The sequence below is a fragment of the Cervus elaphus genome, chromosome 9, assembly GCF_910594005.1.
Source record: "Cervus elaphus chromosome 9, mCerEla1.1, whole genome shotgun sequence".
NCBI classification, from domain to species: Eukaryota; Metazoa; Chordata; class Mammalia; order Artiodactyla; family Cervidae; genus Cervus; species Cervus elaphus.
Window position 1 is genome coordinate 29,943,959 of NC_057823.1, and position 20,054 is coordinate 29,964,012.

Genomic DNA, 20,054 nt, shown 5'->3' on the forward strand with positions numbered 1-20,054 from the left:
CTATGGTTAATTCATGTTGATATATGACAGAAATCAAACTAATGTTGTAAACCAGTCATCAATCAGTTAAAAATAAATAAATATTACAAAAATTAATATGAGTAAGACAAAGTGATCATAATGAGATTAGGAAGCTTATCTCCGAACTTATCACCTTGTGTGGGGCATTCATGAGTTCTTTTTTTTTCCCCCCTAGGGGCCATTTTCTGGTAAGTAGTAGTTTTACATGTTCTTTAAGGAAACTTAGGAAACTCTTGTGAACTATTTGCAGGAAAAGCTTAAAAGTAATAGTGTTAGAGTCCTATTTAAAAAGAGAAAGAAACAATGGCTTTTAAAGAAATATCTTAATACGTAAAGTTGATAAAACATTGTAGTAGACATGGAATGCAGAGACATTGGGGGAATTTAGAATGTGCTTCTATTTTTATCCCTATGGGTACAATTTAGCACACAAGCATTTTCAGTCAACTTTTGATTAAATTATACAGACTGTATCAATATTTTATTAGATCTACTCATTGATTCTTTTGCCCTTTAGAACAATGAAAATAATTGCTTCCTTTTGGGAACTAGTTCTCACCTGTTTCCTTGCCACAAAGCATTTCATATATACATTAACTTAAGTGAAATATTAATGATTTTCCCAAGATTCTCATGAGAAAGGTTTTGGGAATACAAATTAAATAAAGTAATATTATTATAACACTAACTTTGATTATCCTCTATTTTTAAAAAGTAAGCCAGTTTCAAGTTCCAAACTTGTAGTATATAATTATTAAGCTAATTTATAGTAATATTATATAACAATATAATTTTATTATGATGTATAACACAATTATTAACAATTAACCATAATTATTATGTGGCCAGAAACTTGTGCCAAGAAACTTGTTATATTCTTCATATCTTTATAATACAGCAAATTTTTTCCTCCAAAGTGAGAATTATTACTTCGGGAGATATTTTGTGTTTGAATAGCATACAGCTCTGGGTCTGTTATTGATGATCATTCCATATGCCTCCCTCACAATACACATAGACATAATTTCAAATGTATGGTAGGTTGCTGGCATTCTTTCTCTTGTATTGCTCCCTCTCTTTCCTTCATGTTAAATTCAAGTTTATTTTTTAAACTATTAATTCAACTGAAATTTAATGTTTATTTGGTGGAAAAGGAATCAATAGCTTTCCTACTGGGCCTTTATACAGTGATCAGACTGTTCTTTCTACACTGTACACTTCACCTTTCCTCATCATTTTTACAGGCAGATTATTTTTATGGTCTAATGGTTCTTTAATATGCCATAAACACCCTATACATTTTCAAGTTCCCTGATAACACAGCAAAGAGAGCCTGTCAGTTCTAAAATTATCAAAACCAGGCCTTTGGTTAAAGTTTCCAATAAAACAAATCTGTAAGTCATTAAAAAAAGAAAGGTTAAATTTTGTTGCTGTCACATTGAAGTGTTATTTCTGGCTAATGTTAAATGCAAATATAAGGGGTTTCTTTGATAATCACTGTGTAAAAACAAGACTTACTGGAACTTTTGCCCAAATGGACCAGTGGGATTTTGCATACATTTTTAGGGCAAAAGTTTGCATAGAGTTCTCTTTTCCTTCCTCTAGCTGACTACTGACTTTGTCTTAAGAAAGATCATCCTTATGGGACATTTTATCACAAGATTGATTTTGCCTATACTTACCATATCACCTTTTATACTTGCAAGGAACCTCTGATTTCATTTCTTTATTTTAATTAGTAAAATATGAACCAGATGCAAAGAATGCTGAAGGTGAATTTCTCATATTTCGTTTAGAACCTCAGTTAATTCCCTGTACTGTGTGGCAATATTAACGTAGGTGATTTACAAATAGAATAAGAAATGGGAGACACTACTTGCAGCATCATATTATTTGCTAATGAATTTTGGCATCATTCTATTAGGAATTTATTGTTTACAGTGTCCACGTGTGTGTGTGTGTGTGTGTGTGTGTGTGTGCGCATACATGTGTGTATGTGTGTATGTGTCTACTTAAATCTATATACTTCTTGGAGTATGGGGGTAGATGAGAGGTTGGTGGTTTAAATATCTTTGTGGGATAAATGTCATGTTTTTCTATCTCTCAAGGTGAAAATTACAGAAATGTGCTGACTTGCAGCAGAATTTATGGATAAACTGGTTCCATATTAATTTTATTTTTACTGGAACTTGTAAAGCATTTGTAGGGAACTAGTAGTAATTACACCTATTCTGAAGTCCCATGAACCTGAATTTCTCCTGGAAAAATTAGAGCACAAGCTTAGCCTGCAGGCAGATTCTGTATTGTGACAAGTACCCCTTTCCCAGGCAGCCAGCATCCTGCTCCATAGTTGTCTGCTGGGGCTCCAGCCAACTGGAACATGGAAACATGGATCTGCTTGTTCTTGCCGCCAGTAGACCCAAATCACCCCCTCATCCCTAAAAACATCATTGTATAAAGCAAAATAATACTTGCTCAATGTTCTCTGCCTCTTTCTGTTACTCTGTCTCTTTCTGTAAGTGGTAGAATGTTCCAAAATGATCTTGCTTCATTAAGTACTCTGGAAATGTACTTTCATGGATTAGAACTAATTTGACATTTTAATTATTTCCCTTTCTGTTGTTTAGAATTCAGTCAGCTGCAGGGACCTTGCAAAACACACATATGGAACATTCATATGTGCTGTTTGATACTGTATGCCACCCTCATATTTTGAGACTTGTACATACAAGTCAGCTTGAATTTGATAATATCCTGTCAATTAAACTAAACCTTGTGTTCAGAGCCAAATAACACAAGTGCCCCGGGCATCTGCAAAAAAAAAAAAAAAACTAACCAGGCACACAGGCTCAAGTGGATAGTTAGGTGTGCAATTACTTGATTTATACACATGTGTGTTTCTGAAATTACAGCTGCAGGGTTTTGTGGTCTCTGTGGGGGTGTGAACAGTTTTGCTGGCAAGCCCGGTATGCCGTACTTTGGAAATCTGGCTCCCAACACAAATTCCCCTCCCATCACTGATGGAGAACAAAGTCTATTTGTCACTTTTCCATTTGCCTTCCACAGTGATTCAGAAAGAAAACAGTTTTATTTTGCTGCTCTAATTGGGAATTGCTGATTCATCTCACAAGTGTAATCATCTTTGCTATTCATTATACAAACACCAGCTAATGGGACTATGATTGTGGTAGAAATTGGTATGGGGAGGGCTTTCTACCCCCATTACTGACCTAAACATGTGTAAATTTGCTTGAGAAAACACAGTTTTTTCCACTAAACTCTCCTACTTCAACTTAAGTTTTTGAAACGAAAGCATTCATTCAAAAGAAGGTCCTGTTATTCTTTTGGTTTTGCAGCTATTTAAAAACAATGCTTGCCTTCGAAGTTCTATGTATACTTTTAACCTTTTGGCTTAGCTGTAGAAAAGGTTATTACTGCAAGCAGACTCAAATCACTCGTGATAGTACAACACTCTGGAGATCTTATCCTTGCATCATCTAGTTGAGTAATTAAATGCAGGATAAATTTACAATTCAGTGGACTCACTCATGGTAGGGTGGCAGCTATGTCCTGTTTCCCTTTTGAATCTTTCAATTTCACACTGCAGCTTTGTAACAGGATGACTGGAATCAAATGTAAAATCAATATTAAAGAGCAAATATAGACTATAAAAGGGGTGGCAAGTTGGAAAAAGAGGAACAAGGACATTGAAGGATTTTGCCACCCAAGCGAAGGAAAATTATTCTAACTTGTGGTAATTTTGCAGCTTTGTTAATATTATAAGGTGTAGCTATTATTAAATTGCCTGTTTTATTAAGAAATTAAACAAGGTCATTTCGGTAACAGAGAACTCACACTTTCTGCAAAACCCCTATTTCCTCAAGGGGCTAATAGGAACTCAACATGGATAGAAAAACCTCTGCTTTCATCTCTTCTCAGAATAGTTACCTAGAATCATAATGGCTGGAGATTGAAAAGGCCTATTCAGCTCTGGGCTGCAGCCTCCAGGGAATTGGGCGGCATTTTCCCTCATAATATAGTACGTTTTCCACTGTTTTGTGTGGTTTTATTTTAATCGCCTCAAAACCTTCTCTACTTCTATGGAAAACTTGTTCCAGAAGCTAGCCAGACTCATCATGAAAATTGCTTTCTTACTAGAAACTAAAAGGTGTCTCTATTTTATAGGGTAAAACTTTTATTAGGCAAATAAGTGCAGGTAGAGATATTTAATGTCTTGACTAATTTAAATATTTTAAAATTGGGATAAACTTCTGTTTTTATGCCAAAGTGATAGCAGTAAGACTTTAAAAGGACTTTTTTATAATATGAAAATTTCAATACTTATATTTCATGTATGTGGAGTTGTCTTTTGAGCTAGTAAAACTAGAAGCAAACATAGGTATCTCAAAGAAGAGAGTAAAGGCTCATTTTATGTCCTCACTTCTGAAATTAAAAAATCCTCTCGGTTTCTAACTCAAATATCCCCCAACTTTAGCCCTGCTCACTTGATGTTTTTTAAATATATTTAGAAAATTAAATTACTAGACAGTTATTGTTTGAAGAAAGCCATATTAATCTGTTCCTTCTCCCCCCTTTTGAAAGGTTTACCCATATTTTATGAAAAGAATTAGCCTTGTTTTTCCTTCATAAGAGAGAGACAGTATACTCTGCACCCAGTTTATAAATAGCAGTGCTAATCAACATTACAGCTACCTCATATCACGTTTTGGATATAGACAAGTTATAAATACTACAAATGCTTGTGTAGAATATTTGTTGGGGCTTGTTGACCTGTTTGATTTGTGTTGCTATATAAACAAGTATTTTCCTCTTCTGAAAAATTTCCTAAGTTTAAATATTTCACTCATTTATTCCAATAAAACTTGCTGAATACCTTCTAAATGTCAAACACATTTGTAGGCACTGGAGATGTAAGGATGAATAAAACAAAGTCATATCCTTGTGGAACTTACATTCTAATGGTGGGCTATGAAATATAAATAAGTAATGCATAGTCTGTCAAATGGTGACATATGCCATAGGGAAAAAAACAAGTAGGATAAAGAATATAGGATCTTCTTTAATGAGTCTGTGTATGCATGCATTGTGGAATCATGTGCCTCTGTGTGTGTGTGTGTGTGTGTGTGTGTGTGTGTGTGTGTTATATGGAGGGGAGATGGTTGTTTCATATAGGTAGTCAGAATGACAAGATGACCATAAGGTAAGAGGACCCAAACAAAGGCTGAGTCCAAAATTTCCAGTTTGGGGTGATTGCTAAATAGCAAAGTATAAAATGCTGCTGTTATGGATAAGTAATATGAGAATGAGCTATTGGATTTAGCAAAATGGAGGTCACTTGTGAGCTGGATGAGAACATTAAGTTGAAGTGGTAGGTGCAGAAGTATAAGAATTCTTAGGAAAATAAAGAGGAGAGAAACTGGAGATATTATATCAAATACCAGTCCTGAGAATTTACTCCCAGGAACAAGAAATGAAATAGAACATTTAGCTGGAAGGATTGTGGGGGTTTTCCTTCCTTGGTGGCTCAGACAGTAAAGCATCTGCCTACAATGCAGGAGACCTGGGTTCAATCCCTGGGTTGGGAAGATCTGGAGAAGGAAATGGCAACCTACTCCAGTATTCTTGCCTGGAAAATCTCATGGATGGAGGAGCCCGGTAGTCTACAGTCCATGGGGTCGCAAAGAGCCGGGCACGACTGAGTGACTTCACTTTCACTTTCCTTTTTCTTTTAGCAGTGGATGAAATAGTAGGATGTTTGTACACTGATGGGAAAAACTGATGTGTGTATGTGTATGAGAGAGAGAGAGAAAAGGAAGTAGAGGGAAAGAGGGGGAGGAGGGAGAGAGGGATGGAGGGAGAAAAGAGAATGTATATGAATGATGGGGAGATAGAGGCAACTTTCTAGAACAGTGTCCTCATTTAGGGGAGCAGAAAAACAAGATGGAATCTGGAGGATAATGTGCAGTGGAGAGATTTTAGAATGCCTGTATGCTGATAGTAGTAATCTAGTAGAGTGAGGAAAAACAGTGAGTAGGACAATGAAGGAGCATTGTGCAATGTCTTGGAGTAGCCAGTGGGGTTGGGATCCAGTGCATGAAGGGAGAGACCGGCTTTAATTTGGACGGAGTGTCACTCTGTAGTGACAAGAAAGAAGGAGGAAGGTATGGGTACAGATGTGTGTTAAAGGGAGGTGGGGTTGCAGATTCTGTGAAAGTTATCTTCTGATTTTTTTCCTTTCCTCAGTGAAATGGACAGAAGCTGAGGATAAGGATGAAGGCAGAAGAGTTGGAATTTGAACAGAGGCTCAACCAGGAGACAGTAGTCTAGAAGAATGGGAGAGGGAGGAGATGCAGGGAAGTGGAATAGGTTGTAGTTGGTAATCATGATTATAGAATGAGTCCAGAGTCCAGTCAGTGTGGTTTTGCTGTTCATGTATTCAGCTCACAGGAGTGAGAGAAGTGTATGTGAATGGTTCAGTTTAACTAGGTTGGGATTTTTCCAGGGCCATATGATTAAATGAGTGGGGAGGTGGTGCACAGAAATAATTATGCTGATTGACCGTGGAATTTAAGCTGGGTTTAAAGAGAGATGTGAGGACATGACAGCAGTGAGGAAAAGCTAAAAAATAGATGCTTGGATCTTGTCCTAGAGGGGTAAAATTGTAAGAATTAGACTCATGAAGGAGTGAGCTGAATACATAGAAGCAGTTGGTCATAGATAGGGAACCTTGAAACATCATTCCAGATGAAGGACATTCTTAGAGGAAAAACTTGGTTTGTAAGAACAGATATTAATCACACAACTTCTTACCTCCTGATATCACATTTCCATCTTTATGCTTTTCCTTTGGTAAAATAAACATCCTAGATGAGAACTTGAGATTTAGTTTCCCCTCCCACATCCCCACATAATTATGACAGCTGGAATATTTATATTGGGCTCTAAGGTTAAAAAGATTTTTTTTTTTGCATACAGTTTTTTATTTAGTTCTCACGAAAATGCTGTGCATCTACATTTTACAAAAAGAGGAAATTAATTCTTAGAGAAGCTTATAAACTTTGCAAAGTTCAGAGGGTTATTTATTCTAGTTCTTAATGCAGAGTTGATCCCACAGATAATTTAGTCATGATAAACACACATACAGAGACATGCACATAGATACACAATAAGTTTTCACAAAGGAAGAAATTTTTAACCTTCCTTTGCAACTGGTTTTGGCATTTAATACATTTCACTCGTCTCTCTTTGTGTCCACTTATCCCTTTCTCTAATCAATCCATTCATCTCACTGCAGCCAGAATAATCTTTAGAATAAACAAAGGTGACCATTTGACCTGCCCATTTCAAAGCTTTAAACAGCTCCCTTGTACTTTTAGGACTAAGTAAGCTTCCATAATCTGCCCTATCATACTTTGTATGATATGATCTTAAACTACATTTCATTTATCAAATATTGTATTGCTGGCAGCTAGCACAGTACCTGGAAACTAATAGTAACATCTAACACTTAGATAGCACATAGGCCAGTCTTTGTTCTAGGCACTGTGTATCTGTAGGTGCCTTGTAATCTGTTGTTCTTGTTCTATCTATCATCATGTAATCCTCACATCAACCCAGGAAGTACTGTTATTATCCTTCACAAACCGAGGAACTGAAATACAGAGTAATCTACCAACTTGTTTAAAGTTTTATACAACTCTCCTGTGTCAGAAGTAGGAGTTATACCACACAGGCAGGCTTCATGCCATGCCCTTCACTATTATGCATAGTGTCATTTACATGGTACATGGATAAATATATTAACAGATGAATGAGAGTATTGCCTTCCTTATATGTATTCTACATGGTTTATGCTGCAATTTCTCTTCTGTTTTTCAATGAGGGATACCTCATCCCTTGCTGCTCAAGCTCATATTGTTGAAGACATTTACTAAAAGACATCTCACCTTGTCTTTGCAAACTGGAAACCTCCTCTCACAAACATTTTCTAATAAGCAGCCAATGTTGACAATAGAAACAAGAATTCACAGTCTTTCACTATAGCCCATGGGGTCTCAAAAAGTTGGCACAACTAACTGAGCACACACACACGATTGTGAAAGAAAGACACACAAGTGCTTAGCACTCTACTTGTGGTAGAGAAGGGTAAATCAGGGCTAAAAGTATTGTAGGCAAAATTACTTTACATCATTAAGATTGTGAACTAAAAGATAACTGACTAGAAATAAGAAAGTGTTACATTTCAATAGAAATCACTGCTTCCTTGCATACAAAACTACTTTTCAGAGTTGATATTTTTATTGTGAAAACAGAGAACTTGAGAAATTTTGAGTCCCCAGGGGCCATAGATGTCCTGTTCTTCAATGACTGTTCTACAATAGAGTTCCTTCTATTGCATTGCGAGGTCACCTCTGCTTGAACATCCTTTGTCATAAGTTTTTAACTATTTTGAGCAATTGTTTTTAATCTGCTTTTTACAGTTAAGAATATCTTAAAAAAAAATCATCGTACTATTTCTGCCTACTGAAATTCCCAGACATTGGTCTCACTTTTACCCCTTTGAGTAATGTGGACCATCTGTCTATGGTCCGTGATTGTGCAGATAGCAATTCCTGAAATAGATTTGAGGATCAGTGTTCTTGTACTTTTTTCATTGCCCTAAACTCCTAATCATCTGACTAAGATGTTGAACCCAGGAATATTTCCATCCTGGTGCCCTTTTTTGTGTGATAAAATATTTTTCCTAGTAGTTCTTATATTGTGCCATCTAATACAGATTACAGTATTCATAAAGAAGTCTGAACTTTTTTTGGATACTGTACTTGTACTAAAAAATGTGTTAATTCTAATTTACTATTTGTTTAATGTATGTTTTCAGCTTTATCAGTTCATATTGAGATTATAGTCAACTCTAACTCCAATATAGCTTTAAGAATGATCAAACTTTAAAATATAAGGCTACTGCTATCTTTCTGCTCTAATTCCATGTTGAATCAAAGGGTTATTGAGAAGTATTTTCTTTTAGACATTAATATTTTAGTAATATTTTAGCTATCTCTGTACCATTGATTTATAATTATACTGCTTCATTGATAAAGGCTGTACAATATCGATTCTTAGAAATTTATTGGTTGGACATGACTAAATGACTAACACACATACACACACACATAGGAATTTATTGAGACTTCGTGGCCTTCTACAAGGATAATTTTTCTAAATTTTTTGATTTTGGTTTAAAAAATTCGTAGTCTTTGTTGATATAAAGTTTATTACTTGGAGCTTTTTTTCTTAATCTGTAAGAAATATATTTGCTTTTATTTTGGTCTCTTTGATTTATTGCCAGTTATTATTTAATACCGCTTCCCAGATGGCTTAGTGGTAAAGAATCTGCCTGCCAATGCAGGAGACTCAGGAGACATGGGTTCCATCTCTGGGTAGGGAACATGCCCTGGAGTAGGAAATGGCAACCCACTCAAGTACTCTTGCCTGGAAAATCCCATGGGCAGAGGAGCCTGGCAGGCTACAGTCCGTGGAGTTGCAGGAGTGGGACATGACTAAGCATGCACACGTGCGCATGCATTATTTAATAAGTGAAATAGCCTCCAATTACAATTGTTGACTTATTCATGTTTCCATGCAGTTTTGTGAGAAGTTATTATGTAGTATTTTCAGTTGTACTATTATATGAAGATAGACTCATGATGATTATAGATAACCAATAAATATATAACATCTCTTTTTATTCTCATGATAATTTTTATTTTAAATTATTTTGTTTGAGTCTTGCTTTCCCTTGGTTCCCACATGCATGAAGTCACTTTTTTTTTTTTAAATTTTTTATTAGTTGGAGGCTAATTACTTCACAACATTTCAGTGGGTTTTGTCATACATTGATATGAATCAGCCATAGATTTACACGTATTCCCCATCCCGATTCCCCCTCCCACCTCCCTCTCCACCCGATTCCTCTGGGTCTTCCCAGTGCACCAGGCCGAGCACTTGTCTCATGCATCCCACCTGGGCTGGGGATCTGTTTCACCATAGATAGTATACATGCTGTTCTTTTGAAATATCCCACCCTCACATTCTCCCACATAGTTCAATAGTCTGTTCTGTATTTCTGTGTCTCTTTTTCTGTTTTGCATATAGGGTTATCGTTACCATCTTTCTAAATTCCATATACATGTGTTAGTATACTGTAATGTTCTTTATCTTTCTGGCTTACTTCACTCTGTATAAGGGGCTCCAGTTTCATCCATCTCATTAGGACTGGTTCAAATGAATTCTTTTTAACGGCTGAGTAATATTCCATGGTGTATATGTACCACAGCTTCCTTATCCATTCATCTGCTGATGGGCATCTAGGTTGCTTCCATGTCCTGGCTATTATAAACAGTGCTGCAATGAACATTGGGGTGCATGTGTCTCTTTCAGATCTGGTTTCCTCAGTGTGTATGCCCAGAAGTGGGATTGCTGGGTCATATGGGCAGTTCTATTTCCAGTTTTTTAAGAAATCTCCACACTGTTCTCCATAGCGGCTGTACTAGCTTGCATTCCCACCAACAGTGTAAGAGGGTTCCCTTTTCTCCACACCCTCTCCAGCATTTATTGCTTGTAGACTTTTGGATAGCAGCCATCCTGACTGGCGTGTAATGGTACCTCATTGTGGTTTTGATTTGCATTTCTCTAATAATGAGTGATGTTGAGCATCTTTTCATGTGTTTGTTAGCCATCTGTATGTCTTCTTTGGAGAAATGTCTGTTTAGTTCTTTGGCCCATTTTTGAATTGGGTCATTTATTTTTCTGGAATTGAGCTGCAGGAGTTGCTTGTATATTTTTGAGATTAATCCTTTGTCTGTTTCTTCATTTGCTATTATTTTCTCCCAATCTGAGGGCTGTCTTTTCACCTTACTTATAGTTTCCTTTGTAGTGCAAAAGCTTTTAAGTTTCATTAGGTCCCATTTGTTTAGTTTTGCTTTTATTTCCCATATTCTGGGAGGTGGGTCATAGAGGATCTTGCTGTGATTTATGTCAGAGAGTGTTTTGCCTATGTTCTCCTCTAGGAGTTTTATAGTTTCTGGTCTTACATTTAGATCTTTAATCCATTTTGAGTTTATTTTTGTGTATGGTGTTAGAAAGTGTTCTAGTTTCATTCTTTTACAAGTGGTTGACCAGTTTTCCCAGCACCACTTGTTAAAGAGGTTGTCTTTTTTCCATTGTATATCCTTGCCTCCTTTGTCAAACATAAGGTGTCCATAGGTTCGTGGATTTATCTCTGGGCTTTCTATTCTGTTCCATTGATCTATATTTCTGTCTTTGTGCCAGTACCATACTGTCTTGATGACTGTGGCTTTGTAGTAGAGTCTGAAGTCAGGCAGGTTGATTACCTCCAGTTCCATTCTTCTTTCTCAGGATTACTTTGGCTATTCGAGGTTTTCTGTATTTCCATACAATTGTGAAATTATTTGTTCTAGTTCTGTGAAAAATACCATTGGTAGCTTGATAGGGATTGCATTGAATCTATAGACTGCTTTGGGTAGAATAGCCATTTTGACAATATTGATTCTTCCAATCCATGAACACGGTATGTTTCTCCATCTGTTTGTGTCCTCTTTGATTTCTTTCATCAGTGTTTTATAGTTTTCTATGTATAGGTCTTTTGTTTCTTTAGGTAGATATACTCCTAAGTATTTTATTCTTTTTGTTGCAATGGTGAATGGTATTGTTTCCTTAATCTCTCTTTCTGTTTTTTCATTGTTAGTATATAGGAATGCAAGGGATTTCTGTGTGTTAATTTTATATCCTGCAACTTTACTATATTCATTGATTAGCTCTAGTAATTTTCTGGTAGAGTCTTTAGGGTTTTCTATGTAGAGGATCATGTCATCTGCAAACAGCGAGAGTTTCACTTCTTCTTTTCCTATCTGGATTCCTTTTACTTCTTTTTCTGCTCTGATTGCTGTGGCCAAAACTTCCAACACTATGTTGAATAGTAGTGGTGAGAGTGCGCACCCTTGTCTTGTTCCTGATTTCAGGGGAAATGCTTTCAATTTTTCACCATTGAGGGTGATGCTTGCTGTGGGTTTGTCATATATAGCTTTTATTATGTTGAGGTATGTTCCTTCTATTCCTGCTTTTTGGAGAGTTTTAATCATAAATGAGTGTTGAATTTTGTCAAAGGCTTTCTCTGCATCTATTGAGATAAGCATATGGTTTTTATCTTTCAATTTATTAATGTGGTCTATTACATTGATTGATTTGCGGATATTAAAGAATCCTTGCATTCCTGGGATAAAGCCCACTTGGTCATGATGTATGATTTTTTTAATATGTTGTTGGATTCTGTTTGCTAGAATTTTGTTAAGGATTTTTGCATCTATGTTCATCAGTGATATTGGTCTGTAGTTTTCTTTTTTTGTGGCATCTTTGTCTGGTTTTGGAATAAGGGTGATGGTGGCCTCATAGAATGAGTTTGGAAGCTTACCTTCATCTGCAATTTTCTGGAAGAGTTTGAGTAAGATAGGTGTTAGCTCTTCTCTAAATTTTTGGTAGAATTCATCTGTGAAGCCATCTGGTCCTGGGCTTTTGTTTGCTGGAAGATTTTTGATTACAGTTTCGATTTCCTTGCTTGTGATGGGTCTGTTAAGATCTTCTATTTCTTCCTGGTTCAGTTTTGGAAGGTTATACTTTTCTAAGAATTTGTCCATTTCATCCAAGTTGTCCATTTTATTGGCATAGAGCTGCTGGTAGTAGTCTCTTATGATCCTTTGGATTTCAGTGTTGTCTGTTGTGATCTCTCCATTTTCATTTCTAATTTTGTTAATTTGGTTCTTCTCTCTTTGCTTCTTAATGAGTCTTGCTAATGGTTTGTCAATTTTGTTTATTTTTTCAAAAAACCAGCTTTTAGCTTTGTTGATTTTTGCTATGGTCTCTTTAGTTTCTTTTGCATTTATTTCTGCCCTGATTTTTAAGATTTCTTTCCTTCTGCTAACCCTGGGGTTCTTCATTTCTTCCTTCTCTAATTGCTTTAGGTGTAGAGTTAGGTTATTTATTTGGTTTTTTTCTTGTTTCTTGATATAAGCCTGTAATGCTATGAACCTTCCCCTAAGCACTGCTTTTACAGTGTCCCATAGGTTTTGGGTTGTTGTGTTTTCATTTTCATTCATTTCTATACATATTTTGATTTCTTTTTTGATTTCTTCAATGAGTTGTTGGTTATTCAGAAGCGTGTTATTTAGCCTCCATATGTTTGAAGTTTTAACAATTTTTTTCCTGTAATTGAGATCTAATCTTACTGCACTGTGGTCAGAAAAGATGACTGGAATGATTTCAATTTTTTTGAATTTTCCAAGACCAGATTTATGGCCCAGGATGTGATCTATTCTGGAGAAGGTTCCGTGTGCACTTGAGAAAAAGGTGAAGTTGATTGTTTTGGGGTGAAATGTCCTATAGATATCAATTAGGTCTAGCTGGTCCATTGTGTCATTTAAGGTTTGTGTTTCCTTGTTAATTTTCTGTTTAGTTGATCTATCCATAGTTGTGAGTGGGGTATTAAAGTCTCCCACTATTATTGTGTTACTATTAATTTCCTCTTTCATACTCGTTAGTGTTTGCCGTACATATTGTGGTGCTCCTATGTTGGGTGCATATATATTTATAATTGTTATATCTTCTTCTTGGATTGATCCTTTGATCATTATGTAGTGTCCTTCTTTGTCTCTTTTCACATCCTTTATTTGAAAGTCTATTTTATCTGATATGAGTATTGCGACTCCTGCTTTCTTTTGGTCTCCATTTGCATGAAATATTTTTTTCCAGCCCTTCACTTTCAGTCTGTATGTGTCTCTTGTTTTGAGGTGGGTCTCTTGTAGACAGCATATATAGGGGTCTTGTTTTTGTATCCATTCAGCCAGTCTTTGTCTTTTGGTTGGGGCATTCAACCCATTTACATTTAGGGTAATTATTGATAGGTGTGGTCCCGTTGCCATTTACTTTGTTGTTTTGGGTTCACGTTTATACAACCTTTCTGCATTTCCTGTCTAGAGAAGATCCTTTAGCATTTGTTGAAGAGCTGGTTTGGTGGTGCTGAATTCTCTCAGCTTTTGCTTATCTGTAAAGCTTTTAAATTCTCCTTCATATCTGAATGAGATCCTTGCTGGATACAGTAATCTAGGTTGTAGGTTATTCTCTTTCATTACTTTCAGTACGTCCTGCCATTCCCTTCTGGCCTGGAGGGTTTCTATTGATAGATCAGCTGTTATCCTTATGGGAATCCCTTTGTGTGTTATTTGTTGTTTCTCCCTTGCTGCTTTTAATATTTGTTCTTTGTGTTTGATCTTTGTTAATTTGATTAATATGTGTCTTGGGGTGTTTTGCCTTGGGTTTATCCTGTTTGGGACACTCTGGGTTTCTTGGACTTGGGTGGCTATTTCCTTCCCCATTTTAGGGAAGTTTTCAGCTATTATCTCCTCGAGTATTTTCTCATGGCCTTTCTTTTTGTCTTCTTCTTCTGGAACTCCTATGATTCGAATGTTGGGGCATTTCACATTGTCCCAGAGGTCCCTGAGGTTGTCCTCATTTCTTTTGATCCTTTTTTCTTTTTTCCTCTCTGCTTCATTTATTTCCACCATTTTATCTTCTACCTCACTTATCCTATCTTCTGCCTCCGTTAGTCTACTCTTGGTTCCCTCCAAAGTGTTTTTGATCTCATTCATTGCATTATTCATTTTTAATTGACTCTTTTTTATTTCTTCTAGGTCTTTATTAAACATTTCTTGTATCTTTTCAATTTTTGTTTCCAGGCTATTTATCTGTAACTCCATTTTGTTTTCAAGATTTTGGATCATTTTTATTATCATTATTCTAAATTCTTTTTCAGGTAGATTCCCTATCTCCTCCTCTTTTGTTTGACTTGGTGGGCATTTTTCATGTTCCTTTACCTGTTGGGTATTTCTCTGCCTTTTCATCTTGTTTAGATTGCTGTGTCTGGAGTGGGCTTTCTGTATTCTGGAGGTCTGTGGTTCCTTTTTATTGTGGAAGATTTACCCAGTGGGTGGGGTTAGACGATTGGCTTGTCAAGGTTTCCTGGTTAGGGAAGCTTGCGTCCGTGTTCTGGTGCGTGGAACTTGATTTCTTCTCTTTGGAGAGCAATGGAGTGCCCAGTAATGAGTTTTGAGATGGGTCTATGTGTTAGGTGTGACCTTGGGCAGCCTGTATGTTGACGTTCAGGGCTATGTTCCTGCGTTGCTGGAGAATTTGCGTGGTATGTCTTCCTCTATAACTTATTGGCTCTTGGGTGGTGGTTGGTTTCAGTGTAGGTATGGAAGCTTTTGGACAGTCACTTATTACTTAAAGTTCCATGTAGTCAGGAGTTTCCTGGTGTTCTCAGGTTTTGGACTTAAGTCTCCTGCCTCTGGATTTCAGTTTTATTCTTCCTGTAGTCTTAGGACTTCTCCAGCTATACAGCACTCCTTTCGAAGACAATGGGCTGCTTTTCTGGGCGCCTGATGACCTCAGCTAGCGATCAGAAGTTGTTCTGTGAAGTTTGCTCTGCATTTAGTTATTCTTTCGATGAATTTGTAGGAGAGAAAGGGGTCTCCCCGTCCTACTCCTCCGCCATCTTGGCTCCTCCCCCGCATGAAGTCACATTTTTCTGTCCCTCAACTTTCAGACTTCATGTTTTCCTGTTTAATATTTCTGTCTCTTAAAAAAACTTCCATCAGCAAGTCTTTTGATTAATGATAACAGACATTTACAGTTCTTTTAGTTACTACTATACTGGAATTTACTTCTGACAATGTATTCTATTTTATCAATTTATTCAACGGCTTTTTCTATTTTCTTAATATCCATTGATTATAAAGAATTTTTTCTACTGGTTTGAAAATGGTTTTACCCTTTATTAAATCTTATGCTTAAGTCTTGTTTTTGCTTAGTTTTTAAGCTTATAAATATTCATAAATTTAATTTCAATAGGTTAAACAATAACAAAGCCTCCATATGTACATCAGCTATAGTTTTAATTTTTGATTGTTAGAATATTTTCTTCCTTTTAAAATTTTTCTTATCATAATTGCTATTTTAAATAATAAAATATTTCCCTAAGTTATTTATTCACCTTTAGTTCCCTTGTATTTGCAGCATCCTTTTTGGGGTAGCTCTTTTCTTTCTGGAGAACATGTCAAAGGGGTTTTGTTGTGATAAACTTTTTGAATTGATAATGTGCCAATAATATTTTATTTCACACTCACATATAGAGAAACTATTAAATTGGATGTTGAGTATAATGTACTTTCCTTTCAGTGTTTTGAAATTATAACTTCATTGTCTTCTTGACTATAACACTGTCCTTGAGAATTTCAGTGTCAATCTGATTCTAACCTTATAAGCTGCTGCTGCTGCTGCTAAGTCACTTCAGTCGTGTCTGACTCTGTGCGACCCCATAGACAGCAGTCCACCAGGCTCCTCCGTCCGTGGGATTCTCCAGGCAAGAATACTGGAGTGGGTTGCCATTTCCTTCTCCCTAACTCATATGAGTGATTGGATTTTCCTCTCTAGAACTTATCCTTTTAGTTTTACTTGATGTTCTTAATTTTCACTATAACATGTCTCAATGTGGATTTGTCCTAATTTATCCAGTTTGCCATTATGCTTTGTTTCAATCAGAGATCTTACATTTTTCTTTAACTCTGATAATTTTAAGTCATTATTTTTTCTAAAATATCTTGCCCCATATTTATTTATTTTTCCTTGTAAAATTAATATGTTAACTTAAATTGATATTTCTCTTTTCTCAATATTTTAAATAACTCATCTTTCATTCTTCCTACTTCTGTCTCTTCTTGATATTTTGAGGGATCTTTTTTCAACAGATTGTGATAGATACTGTTGGTGGCCTACCTAATGGCCATTTTCACTTTTTTTTTGGTTGACTTTATTTGTATGATAACATTCTCAGACCCAGGGAATGTATAATTATTGATTTAAGGCAATCAAGAAAGCCCAGTTGACAATAATCAACTAAGAGGGATTAGGTGACTCTAGGAATAAATACCATGCTTAAGGCTTAGGGTGTTTTTCCATTTTTCTGGGACTAAAGAAATCAAGGGAGACCAAACCAACATGACTGATAGTGACCTTTTGCCAACACTGGCAAATGGAGTCTTGGAGTTCAGATTAGATATTTTAGGGAAAAGTAAGAAATACAGTACTTTAGTATTGGGTTTGTCATTGAGCACTTCATTCATACTGTTAACATATTTGAGTGTGTTATTTTATTTACCTCATTCTGGCTAATGAGCTAATAGCTCATTATTATATATATTTATATAATATAATACATATATTATATGTATACTCGGTATGTATACTGAGTACTTTGGGAAATATTTTTCTTTATTATTACTGCTGATAATATTAACAATTGCTACTATTCACTATTACTATTATTACTGATGAATAGTATTTTAAAGGAATGCAAATGAAAAACTCTTGGTCCTAGTGTTCAACTCTTTCATTGTCTCCTCTCCTATTCTGGTCTCTCATTTACATTGTTGGTATACATTTCAGGGCTTCCCAGATGGTGCTAGTGGTAAAGAACACGCTTGCCAATGCAGGAGACATAAGAGACGTGGGTTCGCTCCTTGGCTCGGGAAGATTCGTAGAGGAGGTCATGACAATCCACCCCAGTATTCTTATCTGGAGAATTCCCATGGACAGAGGAGCCTGGCGGTCTACAATCTATAGAGTCCCACAGAGGCAGACATGAGTGAAGCAACTTAGCGGATACTATCATCATGATTCATCAGCCTCTGTGCTAGGTGTCATCACCAGCTGATGTCTAGATTTAACCCAGGAGAATCTTTTAGATCCAAATAGCCTGATGCCAAGTTTCACCAATTTCACTATTACCCAGTGGTTCTTATTGAGAAAACCCACCCTACTGAACTGGATTACTTGAATGATTAGTCAACATTTTAGGGTATTGGCCCAGCCACTATCTTGATATTGGCTATTTTTTGGTCTTAACATCCCCTCTTTGTCACCCTGTTATTGTCATCCTAGGTATTCCAAAGTTGAGACTGCATTCTCCTGGGAACACAGTCATGAACTGGAAATAGTACATGTCTTCCAGAATGTGATATATAATCTGGGATAGAGACAGACAACTAAACAGATAATTATGATGCAATTTCAAATATCACTTCATGGCAAATAGATGGGGAAACAGTGGAAAGTGTGGCTGACTTTATTTTTTGGGGCTCCAAAATTACTGCAGATGGTGATTGCAGCCATGAAATTAAAAGACGCTTACTCCTTGGAAGGAGAGTTATGACCAACCTAGACAGCATATTAAAAAGCAGAGACATTACTTTGTCAACAAAGGTCTGTCTAGTCAAGGCTATGTTTTTTCCAGTGGTCATGAATGGATGTGAGAGTTGGACTATAAAGAGGGCTGAGCGCTGAGGAAATGATGCTTTAGAACTGTGGTGTTGGAGAAGACTCTTGAGAGTCCCTTGGACTGCAAGGAGATCCAACCAGTCCATCCTAAAGGAGATGGGTCCTGAGTGTTCATTGGAAGGACTGATGTTGAAGCTGAAACGCCAATATTTTGGCCACCTGATGCTAAGAGCTGACTCACTGGAAAAGACCCTGATGCTGGGAAAGATTGAGGGTAGGAGGAGAAGGGGGATGACCGAGGATGAGATGGTTGGATGGCATCACCGACTCAATGGACATGGTTTGGGTAAACTCTGGGAGTTGGTGATGGACAGGGAGGCCTGGTGTGCTGCGGTTCATGGGGTCACAAAGAGTCGGACATCACTGAGCGACTGAACTGAACTGAATTTCAAATATACTAAGTAATGATGTTAAAATACTATGGAAATGAGGAGAGATTTCTTTGCCTAGAGAAGTTGGAATTAATTAATAGAAATGTTGACATATGAACTGAGCCTTGAAAATTCAGCATTTTCATTCCAAAAGAAAAAATGTTATGTATATGTATATACACATACATATGTATATATGTATATACATATATATAAATGGGATCATGAAAGAGCATGGTGTAACTGAAAGATTAGATAGCACTTCATCCACATGCTTTTTGAGAACTTGTGTTATAGGTATAACATATATCTACAGCATATATATATACTGAGCATTAAAAAATGTGGATGCATCAAATCAACCTTGTTACTTATTTGCTGCTGCCTGTAAAAGAATGGACTTCATCTTTAGGGTAAGAGGAAACTGGCTGACTGGTACTGTATTTCTCTGAACTGACTTTTTTTTTTTTTTTTTGCCTTAGAATAGGTATACAAGCATTTTATACTTTAGGAGTCTGGAGTCTGACTCTATGAGTCTTTCAGTGTTGCTATATACCATTACACCCAATTGTTAAAGGAGGCAACCAAGTGGAAAATATTGGATCTTTTACACAATAGGAAGAGAGAGAAGCTAGGGCCAATGATAAAATAATTCTGAATACAAAAGAAAGGAGAGGAACCAGCAAATAATGTTGGAAGTTTTTTGGGGGGAGGTAGGGAATGAAAACACCTGAAAGTAAGACATTTTTGAGTGGTGGAAACTGGCCACTATGTTGATTGTTCCCTGAAGTCTCAACAAAGATCTGGTCTGTGGGTAAAGGCTTTATTGGCATAGTGCCGCAGAATGAACTATGACAGCAGGAAAAAAACCACCATCCTCTAGACTTAAGGTAATCTGCAGTTTTCCTGGGTCAAATAAAGCAAGGGGGAGAGAAGTCAATATGGATATGGCTGCTCACGCTCTTCTTGCCAACATTGGCATATAAAGTTTTGAAGTCCAGGATAGATTTGATTTCAGAAAATGAAGGAATATACTAAAGTGGTTTGCCATGCCCTCTTCCCAAGTCAGGGGTTAAACCCAGTTCTCCCACATTGCAGGTGAATTCTTTACCATCTGAGCCACCAGGGAAGCCCACATAGAAAATGAAGGAATATATATATTTTTTGTATCTTGTCTCT